Here is an 18,391-nt window from a genome sequence, read left to right on the forward strand (position 1 = left end):
TGATGTTTTAACTTTCTCTGGAGCATAATTTTGAATGATTTATGAAATTGCAAAAGCTTGTGTCCCCAACTCTAAACTACAAAAGTTTCACAATAGAATCAATTTATTGAACTCACTGACACTGATCTCGAGTAGTATCATACACACACAGTAAATTATTTACATTTTTTCATGCAAAATTCTCCCATTGTTTTTATTATTATTTAGACTGAGCTACAAAAATGCAACAAATGGGCATTACAACCAATACCATTCATTCTGTTTTTAAGACTTGTCAGTATCCTGCGTATATTTAATCAGTTCATTTTCAATTTCAGTCCACAGGTGCCCAACAACTGTCTTGGTTGTCCACAGTCCAGCAGGTTTTATGAGTTTCTATAAATCAGCAGCACCTTAAGTGCTGGCAAGAACTGTTAAACCCACCCAATTAAACCAATAAATAATTGATCTGAGCCACCAAAGCTGATCTGTAATGAAAGCCTGTAGACATACTGGCCCTCCAGGACTGGAGTTGTGTACCTACAGTATGGCTTAGTCGAATAGTGAATCTGTGTAAAGCTATCTGAAACCAGCCAGACAAAGAGCAAAAGAGCAGGATAGGGTGCCAGTCCATTGCATAGCACACACATAAGAAAATAAAAAACGTAACAAAGAAGAGGTGGGTATTCTGCCAATCTAGCCCATTTGATAGGAAATAATTGATTCATGGATCTCATCCATCCATTTAAAAAAAAAACAGGTTATCATTGCCATAACCATGGCTGGGTAGTGTTTTCCATACTTACACAACCTTTTTGATGAAGAAATGCCTTCTGTTCTTAGTTTTTAGATGCACTTCCATTCAGTTTCAACTTGTAACATCTTGTTTGTGATTCACTCTCCATGATGAAATCACTTGGTTTTTTTACTGCTATATTTTTAACTAATATACCCTATTTTTGTCACATAAAAGCTCACAATCCATGCCACTGATAACATTTTTTCACATGTAAGTTTAAAGTCAAACACATTGGAGAAAATGGCGGTTGCTAAGAAAACAAGCTTATATGTGCACTAATAGCATCCCTTTTAGAGAGATAAATGTAGATTTGTTCAACATAAAGACTGTGCTGTTTGTGCTCTATTTTGTGAGTGCATTGTTTGTTACACATCAATTTGACATCATTGTTGACATTTTAAGACAAAACAAACAACAGACATTGGCATTAAAAAAGATGTAAAAGTATTTAGTGTTGTGCTTGATAAGAATTTGCAGTTTATTGAGATACTATGACTTGGAATTTGAGAAAATCTCAACTTGCTGCGATTTCCAACATATTAAAGAATTTTTAAAACATTGCATAATCTCTGTTGCTGAATTTGGAGTGTATATGCGACAACTGGCATCAGAATATTCTATCAGATTTCAGAATTTCCTTTTTAGACTGATGTTGTCTTTTCTGTTTAAAAGAGACAGCTTGGACACCAGCAAAATGGGTTTTTCATTATGGATCACACTAAGTTGAAAGAGGTGCATATGTATTTTTTCATTTTAGATATTATTATATTTTAATATTACATTTGTATTAATCTAACTGTAAGCATGGCTATTATTAACATAACAAATATCAATAGAATGCAAATCCATATAAGCTAGCAAATTAGCTCATTCTTGCCATGCTCCTTCTGAAAAGTTGCCAACCACTGTGGAAAAACAAAATAAAAGGTTTAAATATTGTGAAATATTGTTAGGAGTATTGAATTTAGTTCACAGAATATTATATTAACATGGCGATGGGAAGAAATTATTTGGAACATCAGGTACAATTGTGGTCTCCAACACGCAAAAAGAAAGCTTTTCTCTTGAATCAGCACAGAGTGGAAAGGGCTAAAGAATTGAATCTCTTTAATTTGAGCAGTGAAGGTATCTTAATGAAGTATTCAGTATTTTTGACAAAATAGATTTCTTCAGGATCAACAGTGACATGATCACATTAAGGGAATATTGAAACTATGGAGAATTGAAAACAGGAACCACGTTTTTATAATATTGTTGGAGTCTTGAACAAACTTCTCAACCATGTTGTCAAATTTATACCCTGTCTTTTTTCAAAAAATGTGTGGATGAGATACTGAGATCAATTAACTATGTAAAACTACATGAGCTAAATGGTCCTAAAATGCCTTTTTAACCATTTTTAATTCTTACTTTCATTCTTTAGCCAGAATGAACTCATTTGTAACCTACTGTATATCATGCTTTTATTGATTGATATTATGCTCATTTGGGATTTAAGCCTATTTGTCTAAAAGAACATTACTTTAATCACAGTGCTGAAGCTAAAGATCAGATGTTTATATATATATATGTTCATAATTAACTCCTGAAGAATTCATGTTTTGCATGATCCGTAAAACCAGTTCCTGTTTGTATCACTAGTGTACATACATGTGAAAGAGAAAAGGAAGGGATACATTCTAAAAAAACCTGAATAGCAGGTATTGCATGGAAAACAGTGGCTGATTTCTCAACATAAGACTATATTTTCCCTTTTTTCTGTGCTGACTTCATGGCAACCTGAATGCTTTATTTTGTGATACCAATTTTCTTTTTTTTAAGTACTTTGTGTAAATCAAAAGAATCGGGTGGATGTGTTAGATCAAAGAATGTGGTCAATTATACCATGGTATAAAATGAGTTTCATTTATGAAAAGAAATCCACTTTAAAGGGGAAATGCAATGCTATTTTTATATTTCGGAATAAGAAAGAATCAGCATTGATTAGTGCATTTCAAATTGCAATAAAAGCAAAATGCACACAGTAACTTGTAAAACCTCCAATTTACATCACAAAATAGATTACATTTCCGGGTATGTGCAGCACCATGTTTCGCAATTCAGAATGAGGCAACAAAACCTATGGTGAAGTGTGTAGCCCTACGACATTGTAAACATACAGGCTGTTGAATACATCTTTTTTAATCCAGTAGAAATATTGCTTTCGGTTTCGAGAGGGTTTTGCCAACAAATATTACGTACTTGTTAACTTTACATGCAGATCACGTTGGAACATTTCTGCACAACCTTTATTTATTTGCTTGTACTTCACATTACATTAGTCTTTATAGAGACTACTGAGCAGGAAGGGCCGCATCACATTGCAATTCGTGGGAACTGGAATGTGAGTTTTCGACAAAATGGCGTCTTACAGTACTTTCGTAAAGTTCACATTTTTGTGCTTAATTTAAAATTTGTACAATATATTTCTCTATAATATCAAAGAATTTATTTTGTTACCAAGATGTAATAACTGATCTGAGAAATTGGGACTGCAGTTCCCCTTTAAATGGAAACCGATAAGTAGAGTTCTAGGGGAGAAGATGGGGGTGCTCTGCCCCTTCCGCTATCATTCAATTTTCTCTTCCCTATTTAAACTGTAAACAAACTAACCCACACATCTAAAGTTTTGAAATCAAGCGTTTTGAGTTCTGAGCGCTACACTTATAATGGCTTAAGTGCCTAATTCTCTGCCATCCCCAGAGTGCCTTTCTCTCTCCCAGCACTTTGAAGATTCTCCACACCATTCGTTCTCTGCTGTTTCGCCTTCTCAGCCTTGTCGCTGATGTTTCTGCTTCTCCCATCCAGTCTCCTGCATTACATAATTCAAAACGCAGCCACATCACCATGGATACGCCGACTCGTCTCTGTTATAAGGACTGGCCTCTTCCAAAGCTCCTCAAGTCCCTGTTCAGATGTATTCCTATTCCAACTTAGTCTGACCTTTTAGGCCTTTTTCTAGTGGATTGCGGAGATCTTGCTGTTACTCTAAAATCCTGCGACCCACATCTTACCAAAAGTTTAACCCTCTGCAAATTTATTTTGGCTTTTTCTATTTTCAGAGATGGTATTTGTTCTGTCTACCCTCTCAGGCGCCAGGAGTTGGACCACTACATGTACTATATCACTGATCTTTCTGTTCGTTATGGTGGTTCTTTATTTAATGAATTGCGGCTTGTGGCAGATAATCATATTGTTGACTGGTCCTCTCCTGATTCTGACCTTTTTCACCAAATTTTTAGTGGCCTCAGGGCCCACACCTGCAGGATTTGCACTTCTGCTGCTCATTCTACCTCATTCTGTCCTAGAGCTGCTAACTCTACCTCTTCCTCCACATGTCCCTGATCCCCTCCTCCCCCCCCTGCCTTTCCTTCCCCCTTCTATTCATTCTTCCTTTCCTCCATCTCGTTCCTCATCTTCAGACAAATATGGACGCCCAATCACTGTGGTGATGCCCATTCTAGACTCGTCTGTCCTGCTGCTCCAAAACGCTATCTAGCCTCTTCCAAGTTCATACACCCATCAGTATTTCTGCCTTGGAACATGCCCTTCAGAATCATCCACTCTAAATACAGTGAAATTTGAAGCTCTCTTTCCTCCTGACAGGCTGTCTCATACTTGTTCTACCCAAGCACGATCATCAGCCCTTCTTGAACTCTACCCTATTGTTGCTGCAGCCCACCTCTGGGGATACCAGTAGATAAGAAAATCAATTCTATTTAATTGTGATAACAAATCCTCCATTTTCATCATCAGTAAAACCAGATCCTTTCCCCCCTTAATTTCAAACCTCCTTTGCTGTCTCAGCTGGATTTCTCTTACTCATAACTTCTTTGTCAGAGCTGAACATATCCCTGGACTATCTAATGCCACAGCTGACGCTCTTCTCATTTACAGATACCCAAATGCCACAACCTGATGCCCAATGCAACTCCTTCTCCTCTTCAAGTTTCGGACTCCAACAATCTTCTGTTTGACTAGAATTAACTCATTCCACCCAGCTTCAATTGGCACTTTGTCTAATGCTTTTATTGCTTATGCTAGAAACACTCTTCATCTCTCTCCAAGTGCTATAAAATCTTACCCCTCAGGGATTCAGTTCCACCTCAGTCTCCAGTGTATTCACTGTCCTACCCTACTGTACTTTCTGTTCCAGTAATCTGCCTCAAGCTTAGTGGAATCCAAAGACAGCACCTCCAATTGTCTCTTTCAGTAAACCTATCTCCTCTGACATCCTCTTCATTTCATCTTCTATCCTGAGGCAAGGTTGTTTTACTACATACAAGGATGTACTTATGAATGCGATATGTCTGGCTGCTTTTTTCAGTTTCTTAAGCACCAGTTCCTCTGTATCCCGTTTTTCAGAATCAGGTCTTCATCTTTGCGACCTCTCTTGTGTACCAGACTCCCACTTCACTCTCTTTCTACGCTCTTCTAAAACCATCCCCCTTCGTCACAGACATTTCATCCAGCTATCTGAAATTCTGTCCCATTATGCCCTTATTCTGCCCTTTCCAACTACCTGGCTCTTCGAGCTTTTACTAACACCTCCGCTCCTTTGTTTCTCTCACTCTCTTTATCAGTTGTAACCAGGCACTGTTTTTTTAACAACTGTCAGCTTTAATCTCTAAGGCTGGTCTGAACCCTCAGTTTTACACTCCTCATTCCTTCAGAATTGGAGTCACCTCTGCTGCCCGGGCTAATTTAGATATTACATTTCTTAAGGGACTGGGCCGTTGGTCCTCCTCTGCAGACTTTACATCCACACCAATCCCTCAAACATTTCAGCTGCTCAATTATCCATTGCCAGTATGCCCAGAGTGGGGGCATCTGTTCCCCCATGAAGGGTTTTATTCCTCTCCACTGTGCGGTCAGGCTCACACATAGCCTGTTTACCTTCCTCTCCTCTCTCTTCTCTTATTTGTATTAATTATGCATTGGCACACACCTCGTTTGTCCTCAAGGGTGTTGGGAGGGAAAGTGTTGGTCTGGGGTTGAGAATGAAGAGAAAGCTGCTTGAGAAAGAAGAAAAGATGTCCCCTGATTCGCTGAGAGTCGCTTTTGAGGTGCTGCCTCGCAACTGGGATTAACCCTCAGGGGACCGAGGGAACACAAATGATTAAATTAGAGTTCCCTGGAATAATGTAGCTCATACTTGAGAACCTCCCCAGAAAGGGTCAAGGTGGCGATGCCATCCTGAGGTCGGGAAAGTGAGCTTAACTTTCCCCCCAAAAGATGGACCCCAGATCAACACTTTCTCTCCCAACACCCTTGAGGACAAACGATGCTCTTTTGCTTCTTGTGGTATAAGCTTTCCCTTGAGTCTCACTTTCCCTACTTCATCAATTTTAATTGCATTCTATTTGTTAGAATCATACTTTGACACCAGATATAAGCAATACATATTGTATATATTAAATTAAAACTAAGAAAAACAAGTGTCCACATCACCTTCAACAATAAAACAATTGCATAAAGAGAAGAACACTGCTCAAAACGGATATCCTACTACTGTCCCCATTCATTGCAACTGTTTACAAATAAAACTACATTTGGAATCCTCAGAAGTCAAGACCAGGAAAGGGATATCCTCATATGTTTATGTAAGTCTGTTTGTTTAAATTTCCTCAGAGGCTTGCTCCATTGATATGCACTTGAACGTAAATTTATCTTCATTCACCAGGACCAGATGTTTGCACTGCTTTTTCTTCCCGATTGTTTTGAATTGGGGAAATCCTCTCAGATGTCATGTTTAAAGAGTGCGATATTGTGAGAGTGGATTGTTTATTTCTTGCCAAACACATATAACTCACTCATACAAGAAGATGTTGTTAAACAAATCAAATGTGGCACACATCACATATAATATTTCTGCATTTATTCATACATTTAGTCCCATCAACTTTTCATTTTTATACTGTATGTGTTAACAAATAATTAAGTCAAGTGGTTTGATTGTGGAGACCCTTAAAGTAAATATTAAGCAAAAATTCCTTAGATGTTAAAGCTTAATCTTTACCAAAACTTTGAACTCAGGAATTTCTACTGAACAGCTAGTTGTTGTTGACAAACAAGCTACACTATGCATTGAACAATCTCATTGGGTTAAGTAGCTCCAAATTAAATGCATTGTTGATCATGGGGTGTGGGAGTGGGGTGCATTATGTTATTTTCTTGGTTAATTTAGTGACTTTGACCACATTTTGTAATTTCCAAAAATGTTCTTGACAGCAATTAGCAACAAATTATATATAGATATTTTTATTAAAAAATACTTTAGAAAAACACAGTAGGTCTCATTTTCTTCTGACTAAAAACAATATATATACATAGTAAGCATTTCCAAGCCTCACCCCTACAGAGCATTTTAATTTGCTGTTGGATATGGGTGGCAGTTTTTGATCATAAAAAAGTTGAGTTCAGCTGAACTCGGTGACCCTTAAAAACAATAATATCTAACAATGTAGGCTGCTTCCCTAAGCTTCCTGTTGTATAGCCAGTCCCAAATTCCCAAAGCAGTCAGGCAGGGAAAACAACATTCTCCAAATCAAATACTTAAGCCTCCCGTCTTCCTGTTTTTGACTGATGGCTTCACTAGCAGTGACCAGTTATACTCATCTCAGGTGCTTATTTTTCTCATCTGCTGCAGCTGGCTAAGCAGAGAGGAAGGGTTTCCTTTCCTGCTCATGGCTCAAAGGGACTTTCCTGGGCACAGGCATGCATATGTTCCAACTGTTAATAGGTCTGCCTATCCATATTTGGTCACTACAGCTCACAACATTAACAAAAATTCATTATACACGAAAGGCATAAAGAATTGCCAAAATAAAACAAATATGCGTTGATTGGGGTTGGCAAGGTGGCACAGCGGTTTGTATTGCACCCTCGGGGCGCTAAGGCTCTGGGTCCAATTCTGGAAACAGGGTGCTATCTTTGTGTTTGTTCTCCCTGTGTTCATCCTGTACTTCCCAAAAGGTAGGTTCATTGGCTTCTGGGAAAATTTGCTCTGGGGACTGTGTGTCTGTCCTGAGATGAACTGCTGTCCTGTCCAGCATATACTGTGTCTTGTCTTGCACTCATTGCTCACTAGGATCGAATACTGGCTCCCCCATGACACTATATTCATCGAAGCCAGTGGTTAGAAAATGGATGGGTGTACAGTATATCTGTGTTTTATACACATAATGTCTCAGACAAACTAATAAAAGTAATCATGGCTATTTATTTTATTTAAAATGTATATTGTGTATATTTTTGGTGATTATCCTTACTTTTCAAATTAAACTCAATAACATGACTACAGTACCTTCAGTATCTTTATGCACATTTGGACTTTTTCTATAAACAAACCAATTTATTAAATTCAACACTGAACTGATTATTCGCTAAATAGCGTATTGTGGTGAACTGGCAGAAAAAAGGGCAGACAACTGACAGTGGCCACGAGAGGGCATGGACACTTAGAAATAAAATATCAAAGAAGTTCATTTGGATATGAAAAAAAAATCCTGTGGCATTTTTACTTCACTCTGATATGTAAACACTTATCTAAATAGAATTTAGGAAGCTCAGGCCAAAACAGAAGGCACCCTATTGCAGACTTTTAAGTGTATGCCAGCTCATTTACCCAAAGCTTGAAAGGAAGATGGAAACTGAGAGAATGACTTACTCCAAACATAAGCATAAATAAGGAGAGGGTAACTGAGTGAAAAATTAACTATATGGTAACTGAGAGCTGCTGAGTACATTGTCCCAAGAGCATTCCAAAGAAGTACAGGGCAGCTGGGCAGGAACAAGGATATCTGTTGTTGCTTCAACAAATACATTGAGGCCTTTCATACAAACAAATGACTAAAGCACCCCATTGTAACAGGAGCCGGTCCAGGCTCCAGCGAAGCATAGTTCAGGACCCTATGCAGACAGTATAATCCGGAAGTAAGTGGAGGAGGACATCGGGAGAGGAGACAAAGAGGATCAGGGCGGGTTGACAGACAGGGGGGCGTGACTACGGAGATCTGGTGCTCGGGTGGTGTGGTGATGGCAAACAGGTTCAGAGAAGTCCGAAAGGGGGAATCCGGGGCGCAGTCCAAAGTCCGTAACTGGGGGATCCATCCAGGACAAAACAAATGCAGTTAAAATCCCGAACAGCGACAGTGACAGGGAACCAGGAAGATAAAAACAGGATAACGAGGCCAGTCACTCCGAGTCCCAGACTCAGATGGTCAGGACTCTGTGATAAAGCCTATGCCATCGGGTCTCTCCTGGATCTGCTGGTAGGTGGGCTTTCGGGCGTCCATCTTCCAATGCTGAGCCCGGAATAGCGAGAGTGCCAGGCTTATATAGTGGGACAAAACAAGAAGCAGGTGCACATAATCAACTAAAATACAAAAGGGTCGGAGCGCCCTTAAGAGGAGGGATCCCGATCGTGACACCCATGATGGCTACAATCAGGAAAATCACTCAAGCATGCTTTATCAATGTAGGCTGAACCTTCTACATGTGGTTACTGCTGTGATATAGAGCCCCTAGGGGTAGGTATCCACTCATCCTGTGAAGGTACCTACGGCCAACAAAATATTAGGGATGTAATATTATTCCTACAAAATATTAGGGATGTTGAACTTAATCTCTTGGCTTATGTTAATCATTTACAGAAGCAAAAAGCAAAGGAACTTAAATTATTAAGGAACAATTGGAGAAAGCTTAAGTACCCTAGAAGGCCCTATATGACTGCTCAGATTATATCCTGATCATTTCAGATGGATGAACAAGTGATGTTCCTAATTGTGACACCAAAGTGCAAACTATATGTGTTCTGACAAGAGCTTTTTGAAATGCTGGAATAAGCCTGGCAAGTGCTTTCTGTGTTTGCAAGTGGTACATTTTGAGATTCTCTTATCAAATAAGGAAATTGATTAAACTTACAAAATAATTTTTCAATAAAACAGTGCAATAAATATCCAAGGACAAGCACCAAAAGCCACACATTCCTTCCTCGATTCTTCCTGTACCCATTAGAGTTGAGACCTGAAAATGAGATAAATTATTCACCTTTTACCAGGATAATAACCTAAAGTACAAGGCCAGAGCTACAAGGCTTAAGAATAAGAAGATGAATGTCTTTGAGTAGCAAGTCAAAGTTCTGACTTGAATCTGATTGAGAATCTATCGAACGATAGAAAACTGAAAACTGTTATCCATAAGCAATATCCAAGCAACATGAAAGAGCTTGGGCAAACAGAATATTCCTAGAGGAATGGACAAAAATTGTACCAAGCCCATGTGCAAAGATGAAAAAGACTTACCCAAAAAGTCTTATAATTGCTGCCAAAGGTGCTTCCACCAACTAGTGATTTCACTGGTCTGAATTCTTACGCAGTTAATATTTTTTTTTCTGACTGTTACTGTAATGTACAGTATCTTGCCCTTAGAAACTTTTGGTCTGAGCATTTAGGTTTTGAATAAAACATTAATTTTAAATATCTATATGCATCATTTTTCACAACAGGACATCATAGAAAGGATCTAATATTTTTACAAAACACTATATATGATTATTTGTGTTGTATCAATTAATTTTAATATTGTATTTTTTATTGTAAAATTTTATTTTTTGTTCAACAGTACTAAGACCCATGTATACGTTCCAGCTACAGTATATGAAGTCATTATGTTAAAGAAAAAAGTTTTTAAAGTATAAAATCATTCTGTAGTAACAGTGTTTTTCAATCTGAATCATATTGATAATTGCTTTATAATAAATTTAAAAGCCCTGAACATTATTTTTAATTTCAAGTTGTCAACGTTAGAGACTCTTGCCCACATACAGGTATAGGAAATCTATAGGGATGCTCAGAAACATTATTTATGAAAATATTTCATGGCACACCTCATGACCTGGGCATCACATATCAACACAAGGTTAAACAGTTAAGGTTCATAAGCAAAATCTAAAATGCTCCCAAAAAGGAAAATAACTGTGACCTCATCAGAAATGCATTCACTTGTCTCAGTAATGCATTCACTGCATGAACTCACTCGTGCCCTTCTGAGAGATAAATATTCAATTCTCCAACGTTATTGGATTAGAGGTGATAAACCAAAAGTCATCAGCCATTAGTTCACTTCAGTGACCCACCTGACCGACACCTTACTGATTTATTGTTCAGTAGGTCAAAGGTGAATGGCTTTTGTTATACATTCAGAGATATATCTCCTACACAGTGTTCTGTATTAATCTGTGAAGGGCAAATGCTCTGCAGTATTTTCTGAATTGTTTTTAGGATGTATAGCAATCTTAAACAGCAAAATATTAATATTATTATAAATAATAAATATAAAAATAACAATGCTATGTTTTAATATAAATTGCTTCATTCACTCATATTAATTCAATTTCAGCTATTATATGGATATACCGGATAAAAAAAGTTTTCACGCTGAACAGGAACAATTGTGTTCTGCAGCCTTAAAGTACATATCAAGAGGTGTGATATGACATTTAACCCTTTTAATACTCTGTAGTACTACAGTATATATTACCTCATGTCGGTGTGTCTGTTAAAACATCTTTGTTTCAAAAACAGCCAAGTTTGACCTTCCAATACAATTTCCCATTGCCTTGAGGGAGTTCAGGCCATCGCTTTCCTTAATTGTGCACCTGCCACTCCTAGTATATCAATGCTTTTGGTTTCCCTTTTCATTTTGAAAGATAAACATTGAAATTTGTCTTTTTAATTTAAACAATAGTATTTAAATTAAACAAACAAAATGCAAAGTTTAATGCTAAAGTAAAGATACAATGCAATAATGCAAAAATTGTTATGTCAAATGTCAGTCAAGACAAAAGAATCTGCTTTCCAAGGATGAGCTGATGATTCTCTAGTTTACTTAACATCTTCCAAAATCCTCAGGTAATTGTCCCCAGGACAGTGTCAAACACAATTTTCACATTTTAAAAGTCTAGATTCTAAAGATTCAAAATCATCCCATTATTTCAGTGGAAAGTTTATTTCAGTGTTAATTCTTTGTTGATATTACAACATTCCTTTTAGTAAATTACTGTAGTAATATTGCAGATCTCCAGCCTACATTATGGTCAATGAACCCGGTAAATCCTGATATATTTTCTTCAGGTATTCTCACAATCTTGTTAATATCACTCACTTTTAACAGCTATACAATTGATTTCCAATTAATATCACTTCAGACTATACACATTTTACTGTAACCTCACTGAGTCTGATATTTACTTTTTGAAGAGATCATAATTTAAAATAGAAATCTCCAAAAACTAAAAGTTATGTCAAAAGCTTTAAGTAATGTATTTAGCTGAAAATACTTCTTCACATTTATCAGAGTACTGAGATATCCTTGAAAAGAATGAATGTTTTTAAGGAGTAGTACTTAATATACAATTATTTTAGTATTTTTACACTTTATAAAATAACAATTTGAGCAAGATTCATTAGGAAGAACATGTGACAAATGAAAACACTCAGCAACGTAACAAGATGCTTGTTTAGATTTAGTACTTTACAAAAATATAAATATGAAAAAGAGGCTATTTTATATAATGAGCCTAAACCTATAAACAAATCTGAATAACAATATTGAAAATTGTGCAGTATGAATTAATATTTTCAATTGTAAATATGTTTTTGTGGTTTGTCTGAATAAACATAATTGATTTAAATGTGGCATTTACCATACTGTATATAAATGAGAATTTTTATTGAGTAATTTCAGATGGATACCAACCACCTGCATCCTGTAATTATACTAATATCTTGTAAAAGTCACAACTGATATGATGCACTTTTCAAGTAAATGAACAGTGTTAGCTTCTCAGCAAACAACAGCTCTTCGTGGCATAAATGATAGCAATTTAGCTGTGGTAATACATTTAAATATATTCAAGTTGGAGATATTTTGCAAGAAAGGAAACAAACAAGCCAAAGCATGTCCTCATTTGAACTTTCATTTTTTTTTAGTCCAGAATAAACATATTTAATGTTACTGGCACAATCCCAAACACCCACAGTGGGTCCTTCCAAGCTTGGCTTTCTCTACACAGACTGACTATCTGTCTGCCAAGCGGAAGCCAGGAACTCTGGCCAGAGTAGAACTAGATAGAAAAACAACATTATTTTGACTCCAAAAGCCAACACAATAAAGTGATGAAGTAATGCCATGTACACACAGAGGCCCTTTAAAAAGTTAAAGAATTGTGACTTAAGGACTACAGAGAGACATCTGGATTGTTTGTCTGATTCGGGGACTGTGAGTTACTTTTATCAACACAGCAATAAAACTGGGCTTGCTAAAATTAACCTCGGATAATTAACGCATTTAATTTACAATAGAATCTATATTTAGATAATTGTTATTGGTATTTTGGGTAAGTAAATAGGATGGCCGTTCTTTGCTTCAAGCTCAATATAACATGGAATTTAAACTCATTGTTTCTGTGTCTTTTGGTGTAAATCTATATGAGATACAGTAAATTTTGTATTTGTAATAGTATGAGTGCTTAACTGTAAGATTAATTTCCTTCTACTGTTTAAAGCCAGGAATAAAAGTCAAAGTGAAAAGTCAAAGGCAACTTTATTGCCACAACAACACTTTGGGTTGTGAGGATTTTTTTGTGGTGTGCTCAAAATAACAGTTACAAAAAAAGATAGATACAAGAAGAGAAAGAAGAATCATAAATAAAATACATACATTATATACAAAATACAATATAATGTAACATTAAAGTGAAGATAGAATCCACAACTTTACCACTAAATACTAAATACTGTAAATACTTTCATAACATCTATGAACTGTTACTCAGTCTCCTTTCCTGTTTTCTGCATGTTTGTAAAGACTTTCCTTATTTTGAAACTTGTAATTTAAATGAGTAATCGTTCTTGCATTTAATGAAAGTCGAAAAAGTCTAAACTATTTTATTGCTATGCACACATGCTAAAGAAATGTTCCACAAGATCAATACTACTGGAGGAGGAGTAGAAGAGAGATACAACATATGCAATTGTCATACATTAGAAAATATTACTTTTTTATATTTACTGTATATGTTTTCTTTAAACACACAAAAAAGATTATACTACATGATTTTCACTCCAGCATGACACTTTTTTACAGAAGTATTTACATTTTCAAGCCCGTCAGTAGCTGGCAGTTTCTCAGTAAAACATTTCAAGTGTTTTGATTAAAGCCCTTGAAACTCCTCCTTTTTAAACAAATAATTAGTTTCAGCATTTGTGCATTCACAGATTTGAATGATTTACAAATTTTGCAAATGTCTCTACAAACATAACCTGGGAGGATCTGCAAAGCAGAGTGTGCGTAGGTAATTAAAAATGAGTTCCACCCTCCAGCAGATCATGCCTTCATTGTCCAGGGTAGGTAGTCATGTGCCACATCATTTCAATTCAGTGAATACAAACAAGGGTGTGGTAAAAGGGCAGAACTTCTTTTTTAATTTTGTGTGACATATAACTGCATTAAAAAACAATTTTATGATTTCCACTTACACTTATTTGGGTATGAAGCGAAAAATTAAAGTATATTTCATACAGTTTCTTTTGCTTGATTTTGTAGTACAAAACGTGAATGAAATGTGTTTTCTGCAACGGCATGCCAGATAAAGATTTCACTGTTTCACTGTTTCACAGCTCTTGAGTCCTAAGTTTTATTCTGGCCTAGAATTCTGGCCTGGGGGTGTGGAATCTGCATTTACTTCCAGTGTCTGTGTGGGTTTCCTCCCATTTTCCAAAACCAAGCCTGGCTGAGTTAATTGAGGAATTGATGTCCCTAAACTGGGAAATAACTGCTGTGAAGAAGTTAAATAAAACGACAAGGTTCTGCCTTACACTCTTGAGCAACAAACAAAAGCACCACTAATTGAGAATTTGTGACAGTGAAAATTTATATTTTTATATTTTTATTTAACATTAGACTGTTGTAAACACACAATATACAAAATACAAGGAGGATTGTATACAGTATGTGTAATCATACAGTACATATGGTCTTGAATGCCAAGGTTACCAGGTGAAGGAAACCATCAAAGTGCAGCTTAAGCTGCATTCCAATAATTTAAACTCCTTCAGCAATTCTTCAGTTTTCATTTGACATTAAGTATATTTAAAATGAATCTTCCCTGTAGGATTTGATTTTCTATTTTGATTTATAATAGTAATAGGAAGATGGAGATCATTGTCTCACCTACACAAGGCAGTGCAATGATGTTTCAGAACATACAGACTTAAGGATGAATTGTTTGTTTCCATATTGTTTTTCTGTTCACTGTCTAAAACATTAATATGATTCCCTGTACATCACAGAAATTATTCTGTTTGTACCTATGCATTAGTTATACATAAGAGTGAAATTACCCTCTAGTTGGTGCAAGTTTGTATTTATTTTTTATCTGCAGAGAAATAAATTACTATAATGAAACAGCGGTCCTTTATTTATCATGGGTGTTAGATCAACCCTCTTATTTATTTAATAACAAGACTTTGAGTATTTAAAGTGAAGCATGACCCAAACACAGCTTAATTTTGTGCAAATTTACTATATAATCATTGTATCATTTTTATAACTTATGTGAAGCAAAACCCACTCCTAGATTTCCATCCTCTTTCCAAACTATTTGTTTTATAGCTTGTATTCTATCTGGAGGAGAACAAGGAAAATTGCCTAAATAAAATCAATCAAACCATTAAAATAAGTACAGTATGTGTATTAGAGTGGTATAGAGGAATTATGAGCTTAATAAAACGAATACTTTCTTTACCTATTGTTATGTAACTTGTTATTCTTTTTGGGGGGGATTCAACAGAAAAAAAACATGGGCTTTTTATACATTAAAGAGCAATATTATGTGGTGTTGCAAAATGCTTGATTGATAACTTTGCTGTAGAACACATAAAAATGGATATTGACTTTCCATTCCATACAGTCTTCCTTTAAAGAAACAATTAAAATAGATTATTTTATAGAATCTTATGAGTGTGTTTTTACATTAATAAGCCAATGATGCATGTTATTTTTTAAATTAATGGGAAACATAAGCCATCAAAGTTTGTAATTGATAATTTAACATTCACTTCATAGACAGATGTGACAATTATGGATGTGTTTCACTATATAATCTTACTCTTCCCCAGAGTCAAATACAGTATGTTAGCTTTTCTGATGTCTGACTAGTTTGAGGAAGTGTGAGCTCCTGGAATACTGTATATCACCTAATGGGTTTTACTTTTATTGAAACATTCAATATGTTTGTTTTTTCTATAAAAGCCAACTAAACATGTCAGACGAAAATGAAAAAAAAAACCAACAAGAAATATCCTCACCAGCTATTGCTCATGGTAAAATATAATTGTTATCCATGAACATGAATGTAACTAATGCCATAATGGATTTAACACACTCTCCAGCCAGCTGTGCAGCTGTTGTCTTAAGAGATATCAGGTCACACATACTGCTCAATTCAGTCATTTTGAGCTCTCACATTACCTCCTTGTCCTGACATCTTAGGGTCTCAAAATTCCAGGCTCCTTCCATCTGATTCAGTCAAGGGCTGTAATATCCTAGGAGTTCATATCAGTGTTGCATTTCTTTGTTCGCTTTTTTTATATCTCTAAAATTGCTTTTCTGTCCTTCTCTGGGTGAATTTGAAGACAACCTTCTGTTGGAACTTGGAGTCTCACATGCTGATGACTATGACCAACTGTACAAAGCTGATGGCAGATGACTGTCACGCCCTCTGCAACCAGAGGGCGGTCCTTCTTTGTCCTGTCCCTAGTTTCCGGTCTGCTGTCCTTCCTGTCCCTCTCTTTCCCTTGGGCTATATATTTCCGGGTCTTGCACTCTGTCCTCACTCAGCATTGAGGTTCAGATGTCCTGAGACCCGCCTAGCACCAGGGCACCCCACGTCCGCTCCCTGAGGGCATAGGTTTCTATACGGCATTCCTGAACTCTTTGCACTAATGAGCCCGGTCCTTTTTCCCGTCTTGCCGCTACGCATATGGGTCTTTTTCCGCTCTCCTGCTCCCCACGGTTAGTCCCTTTGGACGTCCGTGACAGAATGCTGAGCCCCCTACTGACCCCGCGAGCAGCGCTTTTTGACTTGCTGCAGTTTTTTCTTCTTGTTCTCTGGGCTGTTTTTTTTTTTTAAGTTCCTCTATTCTAATCACTGGATATCACTCCGATCTTCCGTGCCTGTGAGAGGGTCCTGCTCCTGGCTTTCCTCGGGTAGATCACTCCGATATCAGTGATTGAATGTTGAGCTGTTTTGCCTATTCTTATTACTGGATATCACTCTGAGCTTCTGTGTCTGGAGCGGGTTCTCGTGCCTGGTTCTTCCTGGTCTTGCTCTCTCCGATATCAGTGATAGAATGGTAAGTTTTCTGCCGTTCCTCCATTCCTTTCGCTGGATATCACTCCGGGCATCTGTCTGTGAGCGGACTTCGGTCTGGCTTTCCTCAGGTTGTCCACTCCGATATCAGCGTTAGAATGTGAACGTGCCCATTTGCCGTTCCTCCATTCCTTTCGCTGGATATCACTCCGGGCATCTGTCTGTGAGCGGACTTCGGTCTGGCTTTCCTCAGGTTGTCCACTCCGATATCAGCGTTAGAATGTGAACGTGCCCATTTGCCGTTCCTCCATTCTTTTCGCTGGATATCACTCCGGGCATCTGTGTCTGTGAGCGGACTTCGGTCTGGCTTTCCTCAGGTTGTCCACTCCGGTATCAGCGTTAGAATGTGAACGTGCCATTTGCCCAGTCTGTGGTATTTTTCCCAGGGGTTTTGGTGGTTTTTTGCCTTTTGTTTTGATTTTTTTCTTCCTGGTTTCCCCTCCTTTTTGGTCCCCCCTGCTCCCTGTGTCTCAGAACTTTGTTTCCTATCTGTTTTTTGTGGTTTGTCTCCCTGGTCTTTCCCAGGTTTTTGTCTGTTGGGTTTGTGCTTGTGTACTTTTTTGTTTTAAGTCTCTGGAGCTCTACTCGACCCCCCCTTCCTCCACCCAATAAAGGTTAATACCCCGGAGGAGGGGATAGCTCTCAGCCGTGGACTCCCGGAGGTTTCCTTTCAGTTAAATGAGGTTTTTCCTCCCCCCAGTGCTGGGCAGCTCATTTATTTGTATGGGCGTCAGGAGCCGCCCATGAAGGGGGGGGGGGTACTGTCACGCCCTCTGCAGCCAGAGGGCGCTCCTTCTCTGTCCTGTCCCTAGTTTCCGGTCTGCTGTCTTTCCTGTCCCTCTCTTTCCCTTGGGCTATATATTTACGGGTCTTGCACTCTGTCCTCGCTCAGCATTGATGTTCGGATGTCCTGAGACCCGCCTAGCACCAGGGCGCCCCACGTCCGCTCCCTGAGGGCCTAGGTTTCTATACGGCATTCCTGAACTCTTTGCACTAATGAGCCCGGGCCTTTTTCCCCTCTTGCCGCTACGCATATGGGTCTTTTTCTGCTCTCCTGCTCCCCACGGTTAGTCCCTTTGGACGTCTGTGACAATGACCACAGCTTCATTGCCTGTAGTGTCTGTTTGGGAGAGAACACT

This window comes from Lepisosteus platostomus, chromosome 9 (genome assembly GCF_059453375.1).
Source record: "Lepisosteus platostomus isolate fLepPlt1 chromosome 9, fLepPlt1.hap1, whole genome shotgun sequence".
Lineage (NCBI taxonomy): Eukaryota > Metazoa > Chordata > Actinopteri > Semionotiformes > Lepisosteidae > Lepisosteus > Lepisosteus platostomus.